The sequence below is a fragment of the Manduca sexta genome, unplaced genomic scaffold, assembly GCF_014839805.1.
Source record: "Manduca sexta isolate Smith_Timp_Sample1 unplaced genomic scaffold, JHU_Msex_v1.0 HiC_scaffold_1560, whole genome shotgun sequence".
NCBI classification, from domain to species: Eukaryota; Metazoa; Arthropoda; class Insecta; order Lepidoptera; family Sphingidae; genus Manduca; species Manduca sexta.
In genome coordinates, this window is record NW_023592437.1 from 1 (window position 1) to 7621 (window position 7621).

Genomic DNA, 7621 nt, shown 5'->3' on the forward strand with positions numbered 1-7621 from the left:
TTCAGTCAGAAATACACCCACGCACACACCACATTCGCATTATACTACAAAATGATCAAAAAATCAGAAAACCAAAACCTTGGTGAAAATATTCATTATTAATGGATGATTTTTGGCACAATGTCAGCAAAGATGAAGACGAGTATGGTTTCATTTAGTAACGCAATGTCAATTGACCCTGTACAATAATATCAGCCCTATACTATCCCGCTCCTGGGCACAGGCCTTCTCTTCTATCAAGAAGGATAAGGCAGTCTCCACGTTAATAAAAATTTCGAGGGTATGTGAAGTCTACCAATCCGCACTAGGCCAGCGTGGTGGACTAAGGCCTTATCCTCGCAGTAGTAAAGGACGCCTGTGCCCAGCAGTGGGACAGTATATAATACAGGGCTAATATTATTATGCTGCGTATATCCGGTTCCAACAGTACGGCATAATTGTGTCGACTGTCAACGGGTTATCATCTCGTCAGTCGACATTCAGTAGACCCCACTTGACTTACCATCAGACGCAGTGGAGCCACTGTGCCATGTACTTACGTATAAAAAAATAAACTCAAGACAAATTGTGATTTATGTGTTGCAAAAGTGTGGTGACGTCACAAGGTGTCTCAGTTGCGCGATGGCCATTCCACAACATGTCCAATCAATGTATTACCAAAATAAACTGTAATACGTAACATTTTAAATCAAAATCCGATGGCGACGTGTTTACAAAACTAACAAATCAATAACAATCATTTTTATATCAATTCTATTGTAAATATAACGTTATTGAACAATCAAACGAGCAAAGAAATCTGACGGTTTACCTCGATGTGAAACGGTATTGTCGCAGTTGGAATTATTTATCAGTATTACAAGAACTAAAGACTACTCTTGATTCGGTCCTGAAAAGCAAAAAGAAAATAGATACACAAAAGGATCCAACCCACTAAATGACACTTTTGAAATAGTCAAGATTGAAGATTTTTATATTTTGTTAATAAAAAGTTCAAATTAACATATTTTGACTAAGATGTTTTTAATGGAAAATATAGTCCTTACAAACTAGAACTAATTTGGTATACTCGGTTCATTTTCGACCATACTGTGGGTTGGATCGTTTTGCGTATCTACATCCAATTATTCTAATGTGCCGGATAAAAATTCAAGACCTATTAAATTTAATAAACCTCATATAATAATAATAATAATAATATCATCAGCCCTGTATTATATACTTGCCCACTGCTGAGCACGGGCCTCCTCTACTACTGAGAGGGATTAGGCCTTAGTCCACCACGCTGGCCTAGTGCGGTTGGTAGACTTCACACACCTTCGAAATTCCTATAGAGAAATTCTCAGATGTGCAGATTTCCTCACGATGTTTTCCTTCACCGTTAAAACGAACGATAAATTCACAAAGAAAACACACATAATTTTAGAAAAGTCAGAGGTGTGTGCCGCTGGAAATATAAAGCACCGTATTCATATAAGATACCGGAAATAAAACAGAAGTATATAAATTTACATCCAACACGGAGTAACAATACCACTTGCACATGTACTGTGTCAGCCATCGTCAGCAATTTTATCCATCTCGGCATTCCGCACCGCTCGGCTGCAGAAAAATTTAAGTGGTAAAGAACGAGCGATCTTATGCTGATAGTAAATCGTCTGGCGGACCATATATCATGCAGCCACTCGAATGGGTGAATAAGTGCCTTTTAAGGCTCAGTCATTTTAACGCTTGGGCACACTTGACTGAATATACTTTCATAAGGCTTTTTTGGTCTCAAAGCCTTAGGCAAAATGCATTTATAGTATACCGAAGTTTATATATATACCCCGAGATATTATAGAAGACATCGGGCCTATTACGTGGCGTACTTTATGAATTTAGAATGATTGATTCAACACAAATATCTGCATACTGTTGTATGTTAATACTTGCGTTGATTTGTTGCAGCTATCTGTATGAAATTTCCGACTTGCCCCCGCCCACTAGTAAAACCTGATTACGCCCATGCTATCTGTATTTTACAAAAACCTCAATGAACCTTTAGATTTCAGTCTGCAATTCTTTGTTATTTATGGTTTTGGGTAACATTGCTATTGCATATGGACAGGCGTAGCGTTAACTATATCACGTGCTGACCCTTTAACGCACCAAGCGCCTAGATTAAATTTCCTTAGCCTTAAACGTACTTAGTCTAAAAAAACAAAAGTCTAGATCTTTATGATAAACTGATGTGGCCTAAACTTCATAGAAATATATTTTCTTTACTGTTTACATTATCAGAAAATATAAAGGGAAATTTCTATTCTACTCCGCACATACTACTTGATGGAAATTGAGCACAACAGAATCTGGGTCAACTGAAACATAATGAAAATGAATGTTTTAAACGATGCGAGACATTTTTCGGGAGAGAGTAGACAAAAACATTTTAAATTAAGAAGTTTGGCGTTATAACGTGATATGTAATTCAAACTACAATTAACATTACACAAAAGTTGCCATCACCAAAAATATTAAAATTATTGTAACAATTAGAGTTTCTTTTTTTTATTGCTCAGCAATAAAAAGTCAAGATACAAATACTAGCTAAGCTGGTAAGAAAATTATATATTTTTTAACGAATAAAATATTTACAAGTAAAGACATTTTAAAACTATTTAAGTAGTTAGTTATAGAACCCTTTTTTTACAACATACATCACTAGTACATTACTAACTCACCATCAAATTGAGAGAACTTTTACGTCACATCCTTCATGTAAATTCTAAACGAATTATTTTTATAAATTGTATCCAATCATGTTACTGAAAACGATAACAACAGTTATGAATATTTTATAGCAAATGTTACACAGAAATCAGTAAGTATTTTTAATATTATGGCTACATGCCTTGTTAAAAAATAAGAATATCCTGTATAGAAAATCAAAGTAAAAACAATACTATACATTGGAATCGGTGTCCAATACTGGTGTCCCTATTAAATATTAATGTTAGTCTTTCGTAGCTATATATTTTGGGCATTTGTTTTAGCACAATTTATCATCTCTATTAACCATGGCTTTAAAGTCGTTAAAAAATTTAAAATGCTTCTCTCAGTTACTAATGCAATTTAAATCTATGGTGGAATAAAACATTCTTATCTTAATAAAACATTACTAATAGAATATAATTGAATTCGTGTTACTTTTATGGATTTACAATGATAAAAAGTATTAAAAATACGTATTTATTGTACGAAATTAGGAACGAACTTGCGGGAGAATCGTAAAATAGAACGACGTACAACCAGTGGCGCCCTCTTGATAACCGAAATTGTTACGTCATGTACACGACGTCCATTTCCGTGCCACCATTTTGTATTCGTCTCTTGTCTATAATTTTCGAATAGATCGTCTTTATGGGTACGGTCCGTAGATAATTTTTACTCTTTGGATACCTTATTGTGGTCTCTGATTTCTATGTGTCAAAACAATGCCTGGGCCTAATAAATGTTTAATTTGCAGATTCGTGCCGATATATTATAAAACACAAACAGTAAAATGGAAATGGAAACTTCGTGGTCTAATTTCTGTCGGTGTTGCTTGTCCGCCGATTCTGAAGTGTCACTTTTGGAATCTCAAGATAATCTGAAGGATAAATTCCGTGAAGTAACTACGATCAGGGTGCGTATTGTTAATAGTTTGCGCGGGAAACATAGAAATGGGTGATATATTCTATGTAATAATTTTATTACGTTGTACCTACAATGTTCATGTCTGTACAAGCGAACGCATAACCTCTTTACATATATTTTGTCATATAATCAAATGATAAAAAAATAAAAATATTTTTGAGGTTACATTTCATACTACATAAAAAACCCTTATGAAATATTAAATAATATACATTTCTGAAACTATATTAGTTAATAAAATACATGCTTCTAAGTAGGTATTCAGTTGGATCATTGTAACCTCATTATTGTTAAAGAATCTTTATAAGTACTATATTTAACTAGGCAACAGTAAAACACATAAAACAAATGCATTTTAAACATATCCATCCTTTTTTTATAAGAACATCGTAATAAGCATATTATTAAAATTTTAACCAATACATAGACCTTAATATCTTTGATAAAATGCAATTAATCATTTTATAATATTAATTTAATAATTCCAATCCATTCCAGGTGTGTGCAGACGATGGTCTGCCCAAAGTTATGCACAGAGTGTTTTACCATCCTGATGACCGCTTATCAATTTCGTAAGCAATGCATCAAAATGGACACAGAGCTGCGTGCACAACTAAACATAATTCTCAGTGACCGTAATGAAAAAGGCTCTGAAGTTATCGAACAAACATCAAATTACGAGGAACCAACTGAAGAAGAAATAGCAAATGACCCTGTTAAACAATTGGAAGCTATAATTAAAAAAGAACCAACGGACAGTGATGATGATTATTATTATGTCCTAGTCATTGATGACCCCAAAGACAAGGAGTCTAAGGAGAATGAGACGTCACAAGATACAATGAACCAGGAACAAATTAAAATTGAAGTAAATGATGAAACAAACGCAATAGAGTCATACACAGAGCCACAACACCACACTCAGTTTGAACAAACCATTGATCAGTTCTTGATGTCTAACACCAAAGTGCCTGTTAACGTGCCAGCTACTATTCTAGAAAATGAAGAGGAGGGCCAGGAAGAAGATATGGTATCCATGAATGTAGATGAAACGCAAGACAGCACCTCACAGGACCAAGGCCTACAGCAAGCAGAAGATGGACTCGAAGAAACAATTGCAGATGAGCTCTCCCAGGACATTGTGGACAATTCCAAGAATTACATCAAAATACTAACATCTGCAGGTAGTGATGGTACTATACTTTTGAAAAGTAATGATGGAATCCAATATTTAACTGACACCCAATTAGTAGCAAATGAAAATGATGGCGACCCAATGGGGCAAGAAGTAATACTTTGTGAAGGTGATGAATCATCACAATTTCAAGTCTTAAAGTATGATGGATCAGAGCTGGTTATAGAATATGCCGATGATGGGCAAATTGCAACTGTATTGCAACAAGAAGATGGCACATTTCTGTGTGACTGTGGGGAGCAGTTTGAAGACTTAGCAGAGTATGAAAAGCATCAATACAAACATAATCCTGGGGGAGAGAACCTCTGCAACTTATGTGGCAAAGGATTTGAGTCTCCTGAGATTTTGGCTGGACATATGCTGCTCCACAGTGTCACAGGAGTCCTAATTACATGCCCATACTGTAACCAATTAATAAAACGGACAGCACTCACACAACACATAAAATATGGACATAACAACATCAAACCCCGCTGCAACATATGCTTGAAAACATTTGCAAATCCCAACAATTTGAAACGCCATTTAATGATCCACAGTGGGATAAGAGAATTTGAGTGCGACATCTGTTTCAAAAGGTTCAGCCAAAAGATCACAATGCAAACGCATAGATTGACCTTTATGAACCCATTCACATGCCACAGCTGTGAACAGTCGTTTGAAAGTAAAGCTGATTTGACAACTCACAAAGATTCCGGAGAGTGCTCAAAGTCCAAAGTTATTAAGGTTAAGGAAGAACTGATGAAAACAATCAAGCAGGAAGTGACCACTAATCTTGGCAAACTGTTGGGATATGCATGTTCGTTATGCAAGAAGATGTTTTCGATGGAGTCTGCTTTAGAACAACATGTTGAGACCACCCACATTGTCGATCCAACTGAGTTACTGTGCTCGGAGTGTGGAGAGGTCCTACCTTCGAAAAAAGATATGCAATTGCACATACTGTCACATAAGAACTTAAAGCCCAAGAATGCGAAGAGGTTTGAGTGCAGTATTTGTGGCAAAGGATGTGCCAGTCAAGCCATGCTCCTCATGCATGAGAGAGTGCACACAAATGAACGACCATTTCCATGCCAGCTTTGTTCACTACGGTTCAAGACGAAAACTCATTTACGGACGCATCAACTCACTCATACAAGGGAAAAGAAGTTTGGATGTTCTGTCTGTATGAAGTTCTTTGCTCTCAAAGGCAATTTGGTGGTACATTTACGGACACACACTGGGGAAAGACCCTATGTTTGCTCTCTATGTGGGGAAGCTTTCATAGACTCAAAGTATCTCAAAAAGCACAAATTAAAGAAACATGCTATAGAAAATGTCCCATGGAATCAATACTAAAGTAGCATAATATTAACTTATTTAATAAATTAAGGGCAATATTTTGTAAATATATTCTCTTGAGTTGAACACCTGTTGGTATGCGGAAAGCATGTTTTAGTTGTACACTATAATATATTGAAGCCACATGGTATGGAAGTTAGTTGTTAAGTTTTTTTATATTATGTTCTAGCTGTATTGGTCTGTCTGCCGCTTAATAAATATATGATACGCATCGGTTTTATTTGTCTATGTAAAAATTTAAGTTGTCAATAATCCCTTTTTTTTAGGAAAGTACACCTGATTGACCTGCAAAACCAGAAAAATGACGAAAAAATTTTTTACATATACTTGTACAACGCCATCTATACATTACTAAATAAACTAAGTCGTATAGTTAAAGAGCTACAATGAAATTTTACATTGTCAATAACCCAACTAAAATTCAGCAAATGTACTCATGCATACAAACATTATAAAACTTATCGATACCATTGATATAAATACATTTTTATAACTTCGTCAGATATACTGTATAAACGATAAGAATTTGTTCGTGTTAGATTTACCGTGATGATATTTTACTATATTTCAAGAGATGGCGTTAACGTCGCAATTAGACGTGAAAACACCAGAAGTTCTTAACTTTGATTATGTACTTGTAATTTAATATTATATTTAATGTTAGTAATAATTATACTGGTTTAATTATTATTATGGGTAAAACTTATTTAACCCAAAAATATCTATAAAGTTACTAAATTGAAGAATAAAACAAAAACTCGTTACTCGCTGAAACCACACGGCACGCGACGTCATGTCACGAGCGATAAATTCTTATCACGTTATGTTCGCCTGGTACTCGAACTGTCCGTGGGCAAATGTAACGGGGCACAATGGATCAACTAACTCTCCTCGCATTTTTGTTTAAAATANATAAATTAAAGCAAACAAGTTAAAGAACAAATTATTGCTGCTATTACACTTGTATTAACTGCAATATTATGCATTATGATTTTAATATATTTTATCAATATGCCTACATGCCCTACCTAATTAAGAGCGTTTACGCATCCGCGCGCCGTATGTCTCAAAAACAGCACTTTTCGAAGGAGATAATATCCATCAAAACATTATTTTAAAAACATATGAATTAGTAATTATTATAGAAAATTTTGTTGTCTAAAAAGTTGGTAGAGAAAATTTTTAGATTTATTGAGTATTTGTAAATTGTTTAATGATTACTGAACAGAGGTTTTCAAATTTGCGCTTCGAACGTCTATTTCGAAGCTCAAAATATCTTAAACCACTAAGGAACATAACAATATGTTATTTTTATCTAACTAAAAGATCCTGAAGAAAAAGTTAGTAGAGAAAAAATATCTTTTTATGTTTAATTCATGAGAAATAAAAATTCAAAGAATTCGAAAA

The 7621-nt window shown here is 34.6% G+C and overlaps 1 pseudogene; it reads left to right on the forward strand.

Moving 5' to 3' along the window:
* The first annotated feature begins 3316 nt into the window (after positions 1 to 3316).
* Positions 3317 to 6429, forward strand: LOC119191489 (annotated as a pseudogene).
* Positions 6430 to 7621: the final 1192 nt, after the last annotated feature.